This window comes from Strix aluco, chromosome 3 (assembly GCF_031877795.1).
Source record: "Strix aluco isolate bStrAlu1 chromosome 3, bStrAlu1.hap1, whole genome shotgun sequence".
Classification (NCBI taxonomy): Eukaryota; Metazoa; Chordata; class Aves; order Strigiformes; family Strigidae; genus Strix; species Strix aluco.
Window position 1 is genome coordinate 125,954,144 of NC_133933.1, and position 18,849 is coordinate 125,972,992.

At 41.6% G+C, this 18,849-nt stretch overlaps 1 protein-coding gene across 3 annotated transcripts in view; it reads right to left on the reverse strand.

The window, feature by feature from the left end:
• The window catches only part of CD2AP (CD2 associated protein), an 87,493-nt gene that overhangs the window by 67,149 nt on the left and 1,495 nt on the right, over window positions 1-18,849 (reverse strand). The window lies entirely within an intron of this gene.

The window sequence follows — 18,849 nt, forward strand, 5'->3', positions numbered from 1 at the left end:
ACTTCACTGGATGATGGGAAATCAGCTGACACTGTCTCCCATAACATCCTCATACACAAACTGATGGAGTACAGGCCAGATGATCGTGAAGTGAAATAGACTGAAAACTGTCCAAAATGTCAGGCTCAAAGGGTTGTGATCAATGACACATGATCCAGCTGGAGGACAGTCACCAGTGGCATGCCCCAGGAGTCAGTGCTGAGTTATTCAGTGTCTTTATTGATGTTCTGGACAATGGGACTAAATGCACCCTCAGCAAGTTTGCAGATGATACAAAACTGTGAAGAGTGGCTGACAGACCAGATGGGTGTGCTGCTATTCAGAGGGACCTCAACAGGCTAAGGAAATAAGCCAACAAGAACCTCATGAAGTTCAAAGGGAAACGCCAAGTCCTTCCCTGGGGAGGAACCACCCCCTGGCACTAGTACAGGCTGTGACTGCTTGGCTGGGAAGCAGCTTGGCAGAGGAGGACCTGGTGGACACCAGGTTGACATGAGCCAGCAATGCACCCTTGCAGCAAAAGAAGGCCAACAGCATCCTGGGCTGCATTAGGAACAGTATTGCCAGTGGGTTGAGGGAGGTGATCCTCCCCCTCTGCTCAGCACTGGTAAAACCCATCTGGAGTGCTGGGTCCTGTTCTGGGCTTCCCAGTATAAGACAGGGATGAACATACTGGAGAAAGCCCAACAAAGGGACAGGAAAATGACTAAGGGATTGGAGTATCTTCATACAAGGAAAGGCTGGAACTGCTGGGAGAAGGCCTAGGGAGATCTTATCGATAAGGGTGTGGAGAAGACTGAGCAGTGCCCAGTGAAAACACAAGAGGCAACAGGCACAAACTGAAACAGAACAAATTCCACTTAAACATATACACACACACCGCAAGAATGATCAAACAATGGAACAGTTCATCCTGAGGGGTTGTGCAGTCTCCTTAGAGATGCTCAAAACCCAGCTGAACATGGTCTTGAGCAACCTGCTGTAGCTGACCCTGCTCTGAGCAGGAGAGTTGACCTGGATAATCTCCATTCTGTGACCGATTTGAGCCAAAGATAAATGTTAGGTGGCAGCTTTCCATCATCCAGCCATGCCAGATTTCCAGCGTAATTAGAGACAGTGCTTTTTGAAGGTTTTGACCCATTTTCAGAGGAAGGAGATCGATTAAATCAACAGTGCTAATTAAAAAAATATTGACTGGATATCGGGGGGGCGGGGGGGGGGGGGAAGGAGGTTATAACAGGCTTTATGGGAGCAGTGTGGTCAGCTCTTGGTTTCAAGTAAGACGACAACCTCACTAGTGAAACAATAAAACAGACCAAACATGTCAAAGGCAGTCAGTCCCCTCAACAACTACAGACTATGTTGTTCCCCATGGCAAAGACAAGAAGTGTCCTAGCTAACAACACTGCCTCTCTGACAAAATAGCTCATGCTGTTAGCCAACATAGCAACACTGCCTGCACAAGGCATTCACTCACTGCTGGCACAGGTGGACTCTCCACTTCTCCAAGACTTACACAACCGGCTCTTCTGCCAACCACATCCCAGTGCCAATACAGAAGGCAAGCCTCCCGATAAGCATGGTCTTATAACACCCATCTTCACTGATTTTAAACAAAGGAAGTTTTGAGCTACTCAGACTCTTTCTGAAGTTGGCTGTTACAGGTAACTAAGGGTCTCTGGGAGTCCTACAAAAAGAAATACATAAATAAATCAAGGAAAAGAGTGGAAAATATACTGAAATTCTAGCATGCCTGTGTCTTCAATAGAAGTAACCAAGCGTCAGATGCTCATCCAGCAAAAAGCACAATTTCACATTCTTGGTACTTTGTTTAGGATATTACAATACTGTCAGAATCCAGTGACCTTTCCATAGTAGCCAGAAAAAGACACAAACCAGATACAAAATAAAGCCAATTAAGAACACATTTAATAGCTAATAAAGAAAAAAAAGATATCTAATTTGTGGGATAACTGAAATCCTTGCATATAACTCAAGCTATTCAAGAAGCCTTGATGAAACTTGCTGCAGACTTGGAGGGACAGAGTCCAACATCAAGCAGCAAGAGAAGCTCAAGTTGCATGCCATGCTCCACAAAGGTCTCTTCAGGCAGGTTTTAGGTCAGTTCAGATTCAAAGTAATTTACTGGAACGTGAACCCTGGAAAGTTGTGTGGCCTCCAGAAGCATCTTGCCAGCAGAACTGCAGTTACACCAGAAACTAAGATTTTGCTTTTCCAATTTATCATAACAGACAGTTGCTAGATGCCTGAAACAAACTTTATCTTCACTTGTATGTCTATCACAAAAAAACCCCAAAGTTTAATCTCCTCTAAAACCAAGCTAACATTTTTGTTATTATATATGCATACACTCGGAGTTATAAAGGTATTTAGTTTTATAGCAGACAGTTAGCTTACACTAGAGACAAAAGATGACAGAAGACACAATGTTATCCTTTTAACCATCACACTTTTCTTCACAACTATCTCAAAATCAGGTGTTGGACTGAAGGAGAAAGCTCCTTCCAATTGCCTTCCCCAAGATACATTCCTACAATGTGAGATATGAGAGTTTCAGCTGTTTTAATAGTAATACCATACATTTGGCCACTGAAGACAGATCTTTACACTGAAACAGTAGTTCAGGTGTTTAAATGATGAACAATGAAAACAGCTCCGTAAGTGTTACACATAAGTAGTGGTTATAAGAATTTTTTTTTTCCACTTCAACACCACATAATTCCCTGTTACCCTGACCTGAATCACTGATGACAACTCACATGCTCCAATAAAGAGCCCTGGTGGACTCCCCATTGCCCTTAAATTCTTGCCCTTAAGTTGTAGTGCCTGCTTCCAAAACTGCACAAATTTTGTCCTGCAAAGCTCTCCTGGTAAGACACACCTACAAGGCAAGCACCAGGGTTTGGCAACTAAAGACAAACCCCTCCTGGCCAAGAGCCTCCACTGCTCTGCAGCCAGGCTTCTGCACTCTGCAACTGCTCCCATGATTCACTCTCCTGTTTACACAATGACCCACAATGACCATAATAACCAGTTCCTCGAAGATCAAAGTATTCTTTTGGGGTACAGATGTAGGTTTGGTCTTCCTCACACTGAGTAGGGAAGCACCTCACATTTCCCACTATTGAGGAAACCACTCTAACCACTGGTCTTGTGCAAAAAGGTACTTCCCTTCCTTCCACACCCCAATAGCCATCAGTACAAGAAGCAGCCTAGGGACTGAACCCTAAACAGATGGAAACAGCAGGAAAACTATTTCCTACTTAACTCTCAGAGAGCGGGAAACCTGCAAAGTACCTCCAAGACATCTTAACCCAAGGATGCTGTGATCCCATCCTCTCTTCTGTATGCATTCACATGGTCCCTTCCCCCTGTTCTGCACTTAAATTAGTAGTTACTTATACTACTGGTGAATCAGATAAAGAAAACAGCCCGAGAGAAAACCATTTAGTGCCAGCTTTCTGCAAGTTTGTCTCCCTAAGATGGCTCACTGCAGGGTCAGAGATGCAGGACTGCATCAAACCCAACTTAGATCAACATCTACATCATTGTTACAGTCCAGATCAGGAACACACTTCTCAGTGAAGCTCCAAACCATCCTTATTTATTGTGCTTCAGTTCAGTGTGGAACAGTCCTACAGCAAGTAATCAGGACTTCCTTTCACTGAAACTAAATCAAAGATACGCAGCCCAGGAACACTCTTAATGCATGCTAATCTTTAATAGGCATTAAGCCCATGGGATAAGACTAGAACTACAATGATATAAAAGCGTCCAAAATGTGCAATATTAATATCAGGTCCCTGACACCAGCAGTTTCCCCCCACAGATCCACTCATCTTGCCCCTTACCACTTGCTGCTTTGCACATAAATGAAGTCTGCTGTGAAACCACATCCTAACGTAATGCATCAACAATATGAGGCCACTGGATTCCTGTCAACTCTGATGGTAGGGATGCAGTTCCAACCTGTTAAGAAATTGATCAAGGAAAGACTATATTTAACTAACAGAACTAACAGAGACCATGCAGTCTACACATATTTTACAGCACAGTTCACCACAGCCTTCAATAAGTCAATAATTTGAAGTCACACTATACAGAACAGCAGACACTAAACTGAGCTCAGCCATACAGAGCCATCACGTTCATGCTCCACGTGAAGGACCTGCAAGACAGCTGCAACATGAGGACTACTGAAAGCGTTAAACATCACAAGTAACACGTTCTATGTTCACAGTAGTTCAAAAGGAGGTTGGACGACTCCTGTACGGCCTTGGCCTCGAAAACAGCAGTGACACATAGCAGAGCCATTTCTGCCTGCGACTACTCCCAAGTGAGCCACACCAGTCATGCCAGCTCCAGCCCTGATAAACAGCTCTGTACCAAAGCACTCACATTGCTTCCTGCTCCTGAAGCTTTGATCCCCTATATGCCAGCCAAGCAAACTTCTGCTGCCACAAGGAAGGGATGCAGCAGACAAGGTACTCTGCATTTTAAGGTAATGCCGACCTCACATATTCAAACATTGACTTAAGGTCTTTTTTTTAAGCAAAGTGTCCTGAGCCATCAGGATTCTTTCATTAGTTTATAATAAAACAACATAATGCCAATGGAAAGGAAAGATTTTCATGCCATTCTGTACAGAATTTCTTTTAAGCAGGTACAATTAACTCCCAATTTACTGTAAGCTGATTATTCCAATAGTACATTATTTCAAAGACAGAGAACCTAAATCTGTAGAATATTAGCTCAGCTGCTGGGCAAACAAGCATTGCTTTCAAGCACTAAAGACACCTTCAATATGAACCAATACACACTGTTGGTCTCAAGCTGATTTTACATAAAACCAGCTCAGCTGTGTCCACCCAAACTCTGGGAACACCACAAAGACCCTGCTGGGGTCTTGCTCCATTTGAAGCAACAGCCTTTACACTCAATCCAACACACCCCACATCTCAGAAGGCTCATCAGGTTCAATGCAGCATTAGATGAGCGATGGCAATCACCCACTATGCTACAGAGTCAGGCCAAATTCCCAATGAGCCCTCTTTCCACTTCCCCAGCATTAGAGATGATCAGACAGAGCAGCATCCCTGCTCACACTCATGCAGCACTGTGCTGGGACAGCTCAGTCTGGCAGCCCCAGCCCCCATTCCTCTATCAGATTTTTTAAAAAATTATTTTTAGAAGGAAACTTAAAAATCAGTCTTTCCAATCCAAGACCATAGCACTGGTTATCAAGAAAATACATCATTCTTCTGCAATACAGTATATGTTTTCTATCACAAGTCACCACCAAAAAGGTGCTGGATATACTCGATGGTTTACAAGATCACTTAGAAACTTATTAAGTACTTTCCAGTGCTTACAGTAAGGGTATTTTCAACTGTTATAAAGATAGCTTTTAGAAAAAAAAAAAAGAAGTCAGAATAAACACACACCAGGGGAAAATAAAAAGGCAACAACACAACTTTCAAACATATTGTTTAAGTCTCACAATATCCAGTATTTCATTTGGGCCTTTGCTTGCTGTTGTGATTTGAGCCCAGAGGGCAACTGAGCACCAGGAAGCTGCTCGCTCACTCCTTCTCCCTCATGGATAGGGAGGGGAAAATAAAACAAAAGGCTCGGAGATTGAGGTAAGGACAGAAAGGCATGACACACCCATTATGGTCATGGGCAAAAGACAGACTGTTAGGGGAAGAAAATTAACATCAATTTAATTTAACCATCAACAGCACTTAAACAGAGTAGGACACAATTACATGTTAAAAACACCTTCCCCTCACACCTCCCTTCTTCTTGGGCTCAGCGTTGCTCCACATTTCTCTACCCCCTCCCCTCCTGCAGCAAATGGTGCAGGGGATGGGGGTTACAGTTAGTTCATCACTCATTGTTTCGGCCACTCCTCAGAGGAAAGACTCTGCATACTCCTCCCCTGCTCCAGCATGGGGTCCCTCTCATGGGAGTCAGTCCTCCATGAACTTCCTCCAGCATGAGTCCTTCCCATGGGCTGCAGCCCTTCCCAAACTGCTCCAGCGTGGGTCCCTCCTGCGTGTTGCGATCCTCCCAGTGATGAACTGCTCCAGCATGGGCTCCCCTCAGAGTCCCGGCCTTCTTTGGATGCAGCCACCAGCTGCAGCGTGGGGTCTTCTACAGGCTGCAGGTCGGCATCTGCTCCACCGTGGACCTCCATGGGCTGCAGGGGCACAGCCTGTCCTCCCACCATGGGCTGCAGGGGAGTCTCTGCTCCAGTTCACCTTCCCCTCCTTCTCCTTTCTTCCACTGACATTGGTGTCTGCATAGGTGTCTCCTTCACAACTCCTCCTCCCCCCCTCAAGTTCCCCAACCTGGCTTTGAGTGAGTCGTGGGGGTTTCTGGTAGTGGGGGAGGGGGCTACAAGAGTGTCCCCTGGGAGAAGCTTCTTGAAGCTCCCCCAGCTTCAAGCCAGACCCACCTCTCGCCAAGGCTGAGCCAATTAGCAACAGTGGCTGCACCGCTGTGATAACATATTTAAGAAGTGGAACCTGAGAGGAGGAGTTGGCGTTGTGAGGAGGAGTTGCCAGAAGGACATCTGTGTGAACACCCAGGTCAGCAGAAGAAAGGAGAAGGGGGGGAGATGCACTAATGCAGAGCGCCCCTGCAGCCCATGGTGAGACAGCTATGACTTTCACAGACTTCTTGTGATCCACAAGAGCTGTCAGATCCCTCATTAAAGTCTCTCACACTTTTGATTTTACATCTACAGCTGACAGGCAACTCTACAGAAGTTGGCCAAACTAAAATTAATTTCAGCCACTGAACACTCCGAAAAATACCTTCTCACTGCTATGCCACTGACATCCCAATCACAAACTCAGAAGCACGATCCCTAGCCAGCTCCAGTCACTATCAAAGTCAGTGATAAGGTAATTTCGAGTAAAGTTAGGCTTTTTTTTTTTTTTCTTTCCACCCTGCAGTGTCTGTTGTTTTTCCTTACTCCTTTTGTAACTTGCTCTATGCTGCATCACCCAGTTCTAGCACAAACATTTCCTGCTTAGAGCAACAATCCTTCTACATCCATAGCTTGCCTTAAAAAAAAAGGAAAATAAAAACAAAAATAGCAGTCTACCCATGAGACCATCTAAAGCCAGCAGCCTTGGTTCTGTCAGCACAGAACTGGTCCATCTGGAAGCCTCCCTGGATCCAACTGGCATTTTTAGATTGGGCAAGTCAATGATCCATTCTCCAATACATGAGTCACCACACATTTTTTAATAAAAGATTATGTCTGATTTTACAGCCCAGTAAGAATGGCTGAAGTAATGAGGAAAATGAACAATTGAAAACTGTAAAAAATGCACACTTTTCCTCCCAAACTATTTCAAGTAATGAAAAACTCATTGCATTCTAACAGCAACCATCTCAAACACCATCTTCTGGAGCTGGCTCTGGTACAATTAGCAAGATACTTTGTGAAGGAAATTAAACAATATAGCAGAAATCCTGCCCAGCAGCCTGCCCTGAAGCATTAAAGATGCAAACCATACATGCCTCATTTTCCTGCTCCAGGCTCCCATACTCTAGTGCATTCTAGTGCTTACAACTATGTACAATAGAACACACTTAAATTCGAAGTTTGTAAATTTTTCTTTCCCTAATGCAAATCATTCCCACACATACCCTCATAATTCTACAACTGTATCCTGTAGATAATTCACCATTACCACCCAGCTGGGAAAAAAGTATTTTAGTGTTACATTCCTCACTGCAGGTACATTAAACTGACTCTAGAAGCAGCATCCGATCATGTTTTTTCCAATATTATCAGAAATACCTGTCTTAAACTCAGTTGAAAACTTAATAAATGTTAGAAGAGTGGATTTGATTTACCCCCTTACTTTATAAAAGGGAATTGCAAGACTCCACCCTTCAGACCAAGAGAAAACATGAAATAGGAAGCATTAGAGTAAAATCTCTACCATCTACAGGTATTTGATACTACCTTGTAAGGACAGAAGAGGTCAAAATGTTTTACATGGGAAGTTACATTAAACAGAAAGCTATGTTTTGTGCTACTTGCTATTTCTTTCAGTCTGAGTAGAGCTCACTGCAAGAAACCAGATTGGAAATGAGAAATCACACCAGCAGGAAAGGTAGAAATGTCTTCACAAGCAAAGATGAAAAACTGGTATTACTTTAATATGCAGAGAAAACCAGGGATCTTAGAGGGCGCAGGGAAACATACTTCAAAAAAGCACATCACATTTTCTTAAGTAATGACTCAAGACACTGTTCCATATATAGATTTACACCTCTTCCTCTGTTCCTTCCCTTAAGTTAATTTTATAACATCTATTTGGCAAAACATTTAAGGTGAGTCACAAAACACCAAATTACAAAAGCTGCTAAACCAAAGCCATGCCAAAAAGCTCTGAAGAACAAAAAGATCATACCTTATTTAGATTTAGTTCAAATCCAAAGCACCAAACAAGCAGTGAAAGTACCACAGGGTCAACACTGTATTTATAGGTTTTTCCCTTAAAAATTCCACTAGATAGTTAGTTCACAAAAATGTTTGAAGCTGAAGACTGTTGCTTATCTTAGAATTCTTTTTACAAAGTCATCCCCCTCCCCCACTTCCCCAAAAAGTTTAAAAAAAAAAAAAAATCTGTATTTGCACTTTATAAGTTTCCTTCCTTCAATATCAGGACCCCATGTTAGTACAAAAGCTTCAGCTCCTCCTGCAGATTTTTTTCAGGACTCTTCTAGCCAAAAAGGACAGCATAATCATAGCTGCAGGTTATGAATTCATGAGTTATAAAAACAAGAAAGTCTCTGAAAGCCTTTTGGGTTTAAACTAGAAGAAAACTCCTTTCACGCTCTAAAGAAATGCAAAAATGCTTTGATAGATGGCCTACAATTTGGCACATATCGAATTCAGAATGACAATTAGTATTTCTGCAAACATGGCAAGAATCTGGCTTTGAAATAAATTTATGGAAACTTAAAAGCATCATTCGGAGTGTGCACAAAGTGTTCCCTTCATCTTTAAAAACAGACATGATGCAATAGTCTGAATGGTCCCAGATTGGGATCTTGCAAAAACCACAAAATATGCTTAGCAATGGGACAAGTGTTCCTATCTGAATTCATGCTGTCAGGACAGTCCCTACTAATTATGGCATTAATAAAGTTCATTTACTTTTTAGCGCGGACATTTTAGTCAATACAAAAAACTGAACTGTTGATTGAAAAGCACAGAGAGAAATCCGTATGCAATGGATTTTTACAAAAGCCAGTCAAAACAGCAAATGCTCACGGGCACCCTACAATCTCAATCAGATAGTTTTAAAGGAGATAAAAATGCTTCATTAGCTCAATTATGTTCTAAAAGTTAGGAGACTGAGTCCTTTAAACATCCATTTGTAACTTGAATTTAGGAGGATTTAAGCACATTAAGACCGTGATTTAAACCTGCATGGCTTGCAATACTTCCAATCACAGAACAAGGTTTGAAAGGACCTCTGCAGGTCACTTATCACAGAATCATCAAGGTTGGAAAAGACCTCGAAGATCATCCAGTCCAACCATTGACCTCACACTGACCATTCTCAACTCCACCAGATCCCTCAGCGCTGGGTCAATCTGACTCTTAAACCCCTCCAGGGATGGGGACTCCACCACTGCCCTGGGCAGCCCATTCCAACGGCCAACAACCCCTTCTGGAAAGAAATGCTTCCTGATATCCAGTCTAACCCTGCCCTGGTGCAGCTTGAGGCCATTACCTCTTGTCCCATCGCTTGTTCCTTGGTTCAAGAGACTCATCCCCAGCTCTCTGCAACCTCCTTTCAGGTAGCTGTAGAGGGCAATGAGGTCTCCCCTCAGCCTCCTCTTCTCCAGACCAAACACCCCCCCAGTTCCCTCAGCCGTTTCTCTTTTTTTTTAGTTTTTGAAATTTTAAATAATTTCAAATCTCCCAGGAGAAATCCACAATCCATTCAACTCAAGACTTTTACACCAACTGAGAAGCCACATAAGTATCATTGAGGCAACATGTCCTGAATTATAATGCAATTGGACATTCTGTATTCTGGGGCTCCTGCTCCATATCCAACAGCCGTGCTGGGTTACTCAAAGAGAAGATCTTCATCCTTCTCTTCTGCTTCTTACTCCAAAGCGGTCAGAGAAAGGCTAACCTCAAAGTCAAATCATGTCACTCAAGGTATTGTCCAGCTAAATTCTGAAAGTCTTCAAAGGATGGAGGTAACACAGCCACCCTGGGCACCTCTTCTGGTACTCAATTCTCATAGTAATTTTTCCCCCATTATATTCAATAGGAATTACCGTAGCTCTAACTTGCAGACATTGATTTACATTTTTTCACTAAGCCTCTAAGGAGAGCATGTCTTTCTCTTCTCCAGGCTAGACAAACTTCTTCCACGCTATATGGACTAGCCTCCAAACCACACTCTGCTCTCAGATTTGTTGACATCCTCCTTGCATTTGAGGGGAGGGAGGAGCAAAACTGGACACGGTATTTTAGAGACAGCCTTGTGAGTGCCAGGTAGTGGGGAACAACCGCTCCCCATGACCTCCTAGCTACAATTCTGCTCATGCCACCTGGTAGACAGCAAGGTTGTTCCTTCCATGTTGCTGGATTATGCATTTGCCCTTTTTGGAACCACAGGAGATTCCTCTTAGCCCACTCCCCCAGTACTTCTGCAGCACATCAACCATACCCCCTCATTCACTGTGGATTTTTTTTAGGTAACCTGAACATCATCTCGAGCACATGAAGAAACCAGGCTCGCATGAGCATCCCTATCAACCTATCCTCCTGCTTCACTCACAACAATTCTTACCCTGTACACCCATTTGGTTGAAACATGCCAGAAGAGTACCATCTCAAAACTAAGAGCTGTACTTTTTTTTTTTTGGTGTAGCACTCAACCACCCAAATCACTGTCCTCCCTAAGGAAAAGACTTCAAGACTGTCCCAACACTCTTGCTCTTTTAACCTGGTGGTTGGCTAATCACCAAATATGCAGCTTGGAAGCAGCTACAGCATGTGCTGTGTCTTGCAGAGCTAATTGATAGTAACACAGAACAATCGGTATTTGAAGAATTTGAGAAGGGAAAAAAGGCCTTACGGGAGGTTATGAAAAGCTGTCTGGGGCAAGGGATACCAGTGGCTCTAGTCAGGAGACAAAGCACCCAAACGCAAGTTCACAGAAAGCTAATCCTCACCTTCACTATTCTCAACACATTTGCTTGAGGTAGCAGTTTGGATTTCAGAAACACGAAGGAAATCCTTTTGACTGTCCCCACCTATTTCATGACCACCAGGCAAAACCCTGGTGATCCAACTACACAGGAAAAAAAAAAAGTAAAAGCCAAGAGGAGAGAAAAATCATCAATATAACCTCAGCTTTTTAAAAAACACAGGTTAGGATTTACCACTTCAATCGCTGCTCATAACTACAAAAGCACGACACAGCAGCATATGGCAAGATCCAGCAACTCTGTCCTGATAGGAAATCAGCATTGGGCTTCTTGCTTTATGGAGATAGCAGGCTGTGTCTTATTCTACTGACAGCACATCTCATGTTTCATAAACAGCTTTATTTCATCTGCTATTCATCAAGCCTGAGGCTTCCTGTTACTAGTTATATACCAGGGCAGGTTTTCTTCTACTGCCTACACATTAGAAACCATTTACATGACAATCCATATATACATTTTATGGTTCTCTTTCAGTAAGGATGCAGCATTAAAATGGGAAGAGCAAATGCTCTTCCCACAAAATAAGCATTTAGTAAGATGAGCACAATGAAAAGTAGAGAAAGAAATTTAATGCACTCTCAATTGTGCTTTTACTTGATAACAACTACACTGCTAATTGACATACAGCCCTATAGCACACAGAGCTACAAGAAATGCCTTCAAGATCTCCTCAAGATACTAAGCATTTCATCTGAGACAGTTTCCAATTTCTCTGCTTCCCTGCACCACATCCTTACGCAGATACTGGTATGCAGTAAAAGCAGTTCCTGTTATACTTAGGCTCTTCATAATGTGAAAATCTTAATATAATATTCATGTTCCTCTGTTATGTTCATAACGTTACGAATATGTTAATGTAATGAACTATGGTCTTTTACTTCACAAACAAAATCTCCTTCCCTGTGCTGACGATGTATATTTTCAGTACCATGCATAGTTTGACTTGGGCAAATGAAACACTGTATTTGATTTTCAAGAGCAAAACAGCACACTTCGTAATAATTTATGCTTAATAAAAGGACTATATTCTCCTGTTTGAACTTTTCTGAAAGATCCACTGTGTCCTTATCTACCATACCCACGATAGTATGGGATTAACATATTCGCTTTTGTCCTTATGTCTACAAAAGACTTATTACCCCCAGCACTTCCACTGCCCCGATTTCAGAACGTCATCTCATTTTACCCAGCTTCAGAACAGCACTAACTCAGATGAACATAAAAAGAAGTGTTGTTTGGGATACTGAGGTTTCTAACAAACAGACCATTGCCCACTCTTCAGACAGCATCTGAATCTCTGCTGACACTCCCAAGCAGATTGCAAATCCAGCTAAATTTGTGAAGTCTTGTACTAAAAACTCTGAACAAAAGAACACTCTTCACTTAACCACTTAGGAAACCAAACAGATGGGCTCTGCTTTTCAGGAACTGCTTTAGTAATTTACAGAGAATAGAGTTTCTTAGAGCAATTCCAACAATCTGAGGATGAAGGAGTGACCCTGCATGCTCTCTCCCTACTCATTCCCATACCGCTGCCTCTTCCCTTATGCTGGTCTCACAGTTGTGCTGCTCCAGGGTGTGCCGGTTTAGTTTGCTGCCAAATCAGCCAGCTGGTTCTCTTCCAGTTGGATTCAACTCTGGCCAGTGTCTTAAACTAGATCATCCCATGGACACATGATCACTAAATCTGCCAAAAGGGAAGATTAAAGAACACACTGATATGGGCATCAGCCAGGGGCTTGACCATATCAAGAAGCGATGGATCTAGCACTTCCCTTAGCAATTTGTTCTCGTAATTATTAGCTTGCCAAAACATTCTGATGTTAAAATGAGTGCAAACAGCAATATAATTTACCTTAAGTTTTAGGCAGGTTTATTCTAGTTATTCTTGCATTTATTGATTTATAACAGTACTAATTAAGCCAAACTTCATAAAAGCATTGAAGTGATGGGAACATTGAAGTCCAGCCCCACTGTGGAAAATCAGGATACAGAAGGACAGAGGCATATTCTTAGATACTGTGCTCGGCCTTCTTCTCAAAACATATACATTACTGAGGACAACCAAAACCAAAATCCACAGAAATACAAAAAGGACCTTAATAACAAATTCTAGCTGTTTAGGAAACATTTTCTCTTTAAAGGTATATTAAAGCCTATTTTAAAAAGAACGCAAGTCAGCGGCACGGTTTAAAAAGGGCACCTGGTTATCTTAAAATGGATGGGGGAGGATGACAAGGAATTTAAAAAAGCATTTTAAAGAACTGGAATGAGAAAGCTGTGAAATAATGAGTTTGCTGAATCATGAACACTTTGGGAGAGCAATTAATATAGACACTCAGGAGAAATTTAAGAAGTTTCAGCTTGGATCTAGTGCAAATGGAAAAGGAGAAACACGCTCCGTTCCCTGGCTCCTGGAACACAGTCCCATCCCCTCTTGCAGAGGAGCTAACAACTGTGCAGTTAGAGTAAGGCCATTCAGCTTCCTGACACAATGGCAAACCTAGCACAAGAGTTTCTTCCACATCAGCCAGCTTGTCAGCTCACACCACAGACAACTACTAGAGTCATGGCAAGCCACGAAGAGGCATCGCAAAGCTCTGGCCCTTTTTGGCAGCAGCCTGAAGTTATCTCTGCTGAAGGACAGCATGAAACTGTACCCACAGGATGACTTCAGGAGAAGAGAGATAACATGCAAAGCAGCCTTAAAACAAATCCTTTCATAACTAAAGATACAAGTTCATTGTTAAGCGATGTGATTCTCCTTTACTAGAGAGTGAAAACTTCATGAAACTAAGTTTCCTTTCTTCAGGCAGCAAAGATGGAGACTTTTCACTTCCCCAGTCCCAGAGATGCATTGAGTGGAAACAACTTGAACCATTCTGAGAAGTTCACTTATTGTTCTGCTTTGGTATTTTTCCTGAAAAACGAAGAAACAATGCAGCTTCAGGAAAAAAAAAAAAAACAAAAAAAAAAACAAAAAACCAAAACAAAAAAAAAAAAAAACACAAAAAAACCACTAAACAGAATTAAGGTACACTGGTATTTTTCAAATAAATCCACGACTGAACTAAAGAACAAAAATTATAAGACAATAATTTCTATCAGGCACAACGACTTCAACGACTGCTGTAAGTGTGCTGTGGATGACACAGCTGTAAGTAGCATCCTCATCCTCCTGCTTCCCTTCACTCTTTTTGTAACCATGAGCTTAGCCTCAGTTTCTGGAGAGGCAGCCTGGCTGAAAGCTAATCCAGGAAGATGGGAGGCTTCAGAAGATGCAGCTGGCACAATGAAGGAAAGAGGACAATACTCACTAGCCAGAGGTAAGTGAAGGGTGAGACTTTCAGCACCAGCTTAAAAGATCAAGCTACATATACGGTCAAAAATATTTGACTAAGACTGACCACTTAGTAATTTTAGCCAAGAGGTAGAAACTGATGATTTAAGAGTTGTCTTTAAATGGTAAATCAGGCAAGTTTCCAGGAACTGAGGCAAAACTGTCTTCTTTAAAACCAAAACAAAAATCATTAACTCCAATCCACAAAAATCTATTCACAGCAGCCAAGACTCGGCTGCTGCAGAAGCAAAAAAAAAAAAAAACATTACCTAGTACTGCTTAATTTGAAAACCATTTACATACTCCTCTACTGTCAAAAAGTATCATGTTCATGGTGATTTAAGTAATGTTAAGAAAACAGCATGAGCTTAAGCCATTTAAATAATTTAAAATAATACTTTATCTGGTTGAAGCGATAAAGGTTATAAAGATAGTTTTCAGTTTCTTTAACAATAATGTCAAATTTAAACTCAAAGTTTACAAGCACAAAACTCTTCAGCACTAAGGCACACAAGCTGACAGATCCCTGCTTCCTCCTCCAGTTCAGTGGAGAGCTCCAACTGCAACCCTCTCCTGTAACTCCACAAGTCAGCACTGTCCAAATTGCCAAAATTGAAGGAAAATGGTTCTTTTTTTTTTAATAATTCAAAATATTAGATTCTAATTTATTCCACTGAAAGCAACCCTGCCTAATACCTTGAGCATGTTACAGGCAATAATATATTCCTTTAAGAAAAGTTAACTTAATATTCTAAATGACCTCATACTATAGCCTCTCCATGTACATCACCCCAAAAGTGGAAAGATTTAACTCATTTGGCAGACAGGCACACACTGTGACTTCTCCTTCAATCTGATTTTGGACTCTGGCAGTGGCAGGTCTTAAATTTTTCAAGAAATGCAGATATACTGTTCAAACATATCTGCAGTGCTTCATTTTCTTCATTCAGGATTTCTGAAAAAGCAACATTTCGGATTGATTTTACATAAAAGAAAGGCAATTCTGAATATGGCTAGAGCAATAAAACATAATCCCACCCAAAAATACTTGTTGGCATTAGTCAGAGAAAGTAACTATTTGTGCTGGCATCACAACATTATTCAAATGAACTGAAGTTTATGCTAAGAAACAGAATAATTTAGGGTGAGAGGAACCTACAGAGACCACCTAGTCGAACATCCTGCTCAAAACAAGGCTAGCATCAAAATTAAGTCTCTAGTACACTTTTATTTAACATAACAAGGGATCGCTCTAGAAAAGAGGCGACTGTACAGGCAGTTTTACTATCTCAGTCCTGCTAAGCACCAGTGTGACAGGACAGCCAAGGGCGATGCACAAACAAGGTTACATGCGCACCGTCACAGTGACAAAGTTATGTAAAACTATTCCTCATCACTGCACATCCAAGAAGGTAAGGGACAGCAAAGGCACAGGTGTCCCCTTCACAGAGAATGGGGTACATTTTAGATCATTCACAAATTCACAATTCAAAGTAGAAGAGAAAAGCAACATTCATGGAAAGGAAGTGGCAGGGAAGAAAAATCTGAACATAATTTAACTATGTTACAAAATATAGGAAGACAGTTTAAAAAAAGAAAAAAAACCCCACACTTTAAAAGGAATAGAAGGAAAGCGCTAAACCCCTGTAGTGGACCATAGACATGTTTTAAGTGCCCAGGTGGTAATCACAGGTTGGACTAGCTGCTAGAAATCGCTACCCCCCCGACCCACTAGCAACAAATTTCACCTAATCAGTTTACCCACTTCTGTCAAGATGACCTAAGTCACTTCAAGCACTTTCATTGCTGCTCTTTCCTAACAAATCATTTTTATGATACTGGGTTAGGGAAATACTGCACCAGCAGTCATATGTGACAGAACCTCCAAGGAAGCAAAATGGATGGGAAGAGCAGACAGCCAGAGCGGGACAGACCAGGCAGCCACCTCGCTTAGCCCCAGACAGTACAGTGTTCCTGACCACGCATTTCCTGTCTTTATGCAACAGAAACCCACTAACGGACAAAAAATCCCAACACAGGCAGACAACAGAGTGAAGGTGAAGAGACTTCAAAGGGAAGATCCTACCTAGCTGAAACAAAAACTCTAAGAACTGTTAAGAAAACCAAAGAAGCCAAGAGAACACGGAGTTAGGTCTTGAGCAACACATACACTACCCTGAACAAATCTCCACAAGACAAAAGTGCTATCAAAATTAAAATAATCATCCAGTACAGGTGACCAGCAACTGGCACCACTGACTGGCACACAAAGAAAGTAGATGTAGAGAGACTTCTCAGTCTGAAACCACCCACCAATCATCCACCATTTCTCCAAGGAGTCAGACAGAACAAACAGCAGCTTTAGAGGAAAAAAGCTCACGCTGAAATGACATATTTGCCCCCCACACCCCCATTCATGCTAAACAGGGACAGGACTCTCACTTCCACAGGTAGTTGTGAAGGGCAAGAGCCACGTTCCTCTTTGTCCCACCTTGTACAAGTCCCTGATGTTCCATCCCTGTCTATAAAAAGGTCTGGTGAAACTACAAACACCTTTGAGCAAGTCCATAAATTACTAATTGCCAGACCATGGGTCTTCTAAAGACGAAATGCAGCAAATTCAAATGTACTAACTCGTGGGAACCACAAATCAACGCTTGCACAAATCTGTGGAAATAAAAAAGGGGAGGGAAACACATATAGCCAAGAAGATACTGACAGAAGTCCAGTAGATTCCACTGTACCACTGTGGCAATTTATCAACTGTTGCTGGAATATTTCATTCTTAGTTGTGCAGCCATACAAACATTAGGTGCACACTGCAAATTTATCTCAGCCTTGCACATTAACGTGCAAGTTGTACAAACCATTTCTCAACGATAATTAGGAATATTATCTGTTATTGAGCCATAGAAGTAAACCAGACAAATGTTACAACGCATCAATATATGGAACTCTACCTCCATCTAAGTGGATATCAACCCAAGACAGCAAGAAGATAGTTCAATGAAATAAAGTTGTTTTTTTTTCCCCCAGAACATCTGAATACATCTTTTTCTTTTAATTAATCTATTTCTCTAAGTATTCATAGAGCCATATACTGAATCCACATGATTAATCTAGCATAGAAGGCAAAAAAGTATAAAGATGGACTTTAACCATGCAACTGGACATTACTAGTAACTTTGTGAAGTCTAGTGTTTGTCACCTCTGGTAACATCCTCTTCCCCATCTTTCAAGTGCCTGAATGACACGTGCTCTTGCAACATTAATTTCCAGCTACCACAAGAACATAAAAGAACCTGTTACAAGGCATTTTGTATTTCTGCCCTTCTCCTTTTGGTTTCTCCAGTCATACTGCCCCATTCTCACTTCTCCATAAATTTCAGAAACCCTTGAGTTTGTCACAGATACCTCAACAGTCCCCTCTAAGCCACCTCTTGCATGTAAAATCTCTTCCATAAGCTGACATAAAAGACAATCTCTTATCAAGAGCCAGCTCTACCATGATCGGTAATAAAATAATCAAATGACTTCTCAAGGTAAACGTGAGGCCATCTGTGAATATAGTGAGTGCAGTGCAAACTACAGTTAGTTCTTTCTCTACTCTTATTTTTAGAGATGTTTTACCGTACATTGCTCCCTGCTTTTGGTCGCAAGAGAGTAACACTTGAAAATCTCAATAAAGGACACCACCTTCATAGAAAATCCATTTAAAAGGCTCTGAGATCATTCTGCAATCATTTATAGAGGTTTGCCAGTGTTCTGGCAGAAACAGTTCTATAACTGCACATGCACACAAATTGTTATGGTTATAACCACCCATGCAATAACAATACTTGGCACAGAGCATATGCACCCACTCAATTCAGTTGCCTCTGGAGCAGTAATAACATGCTCACTACTGTAGTCAGAAGAGGCAGAGAAAGAAGCCACACTTAAAGGAAAGGTTAGGAAAAAAAACAAAACACATGTCATATAATGATCATTAGTCATAAACTGGAGTCAGTCCTTTAACAGTCTTATACAATATTCCTAACTGTATACTAATAATTTTAATAACCCAGGCCTACCATATGTAAATCCTCAGGTACTGCAGGTTTCAGCATTACACAGTACAAGTGCAAAATGTTTAATTAGCACACTAAACCTTTACGCTTTAGGAACTACCATCACAGGCCACCACAATAACCTGGACAGACAATTCTCATTTGCAAATA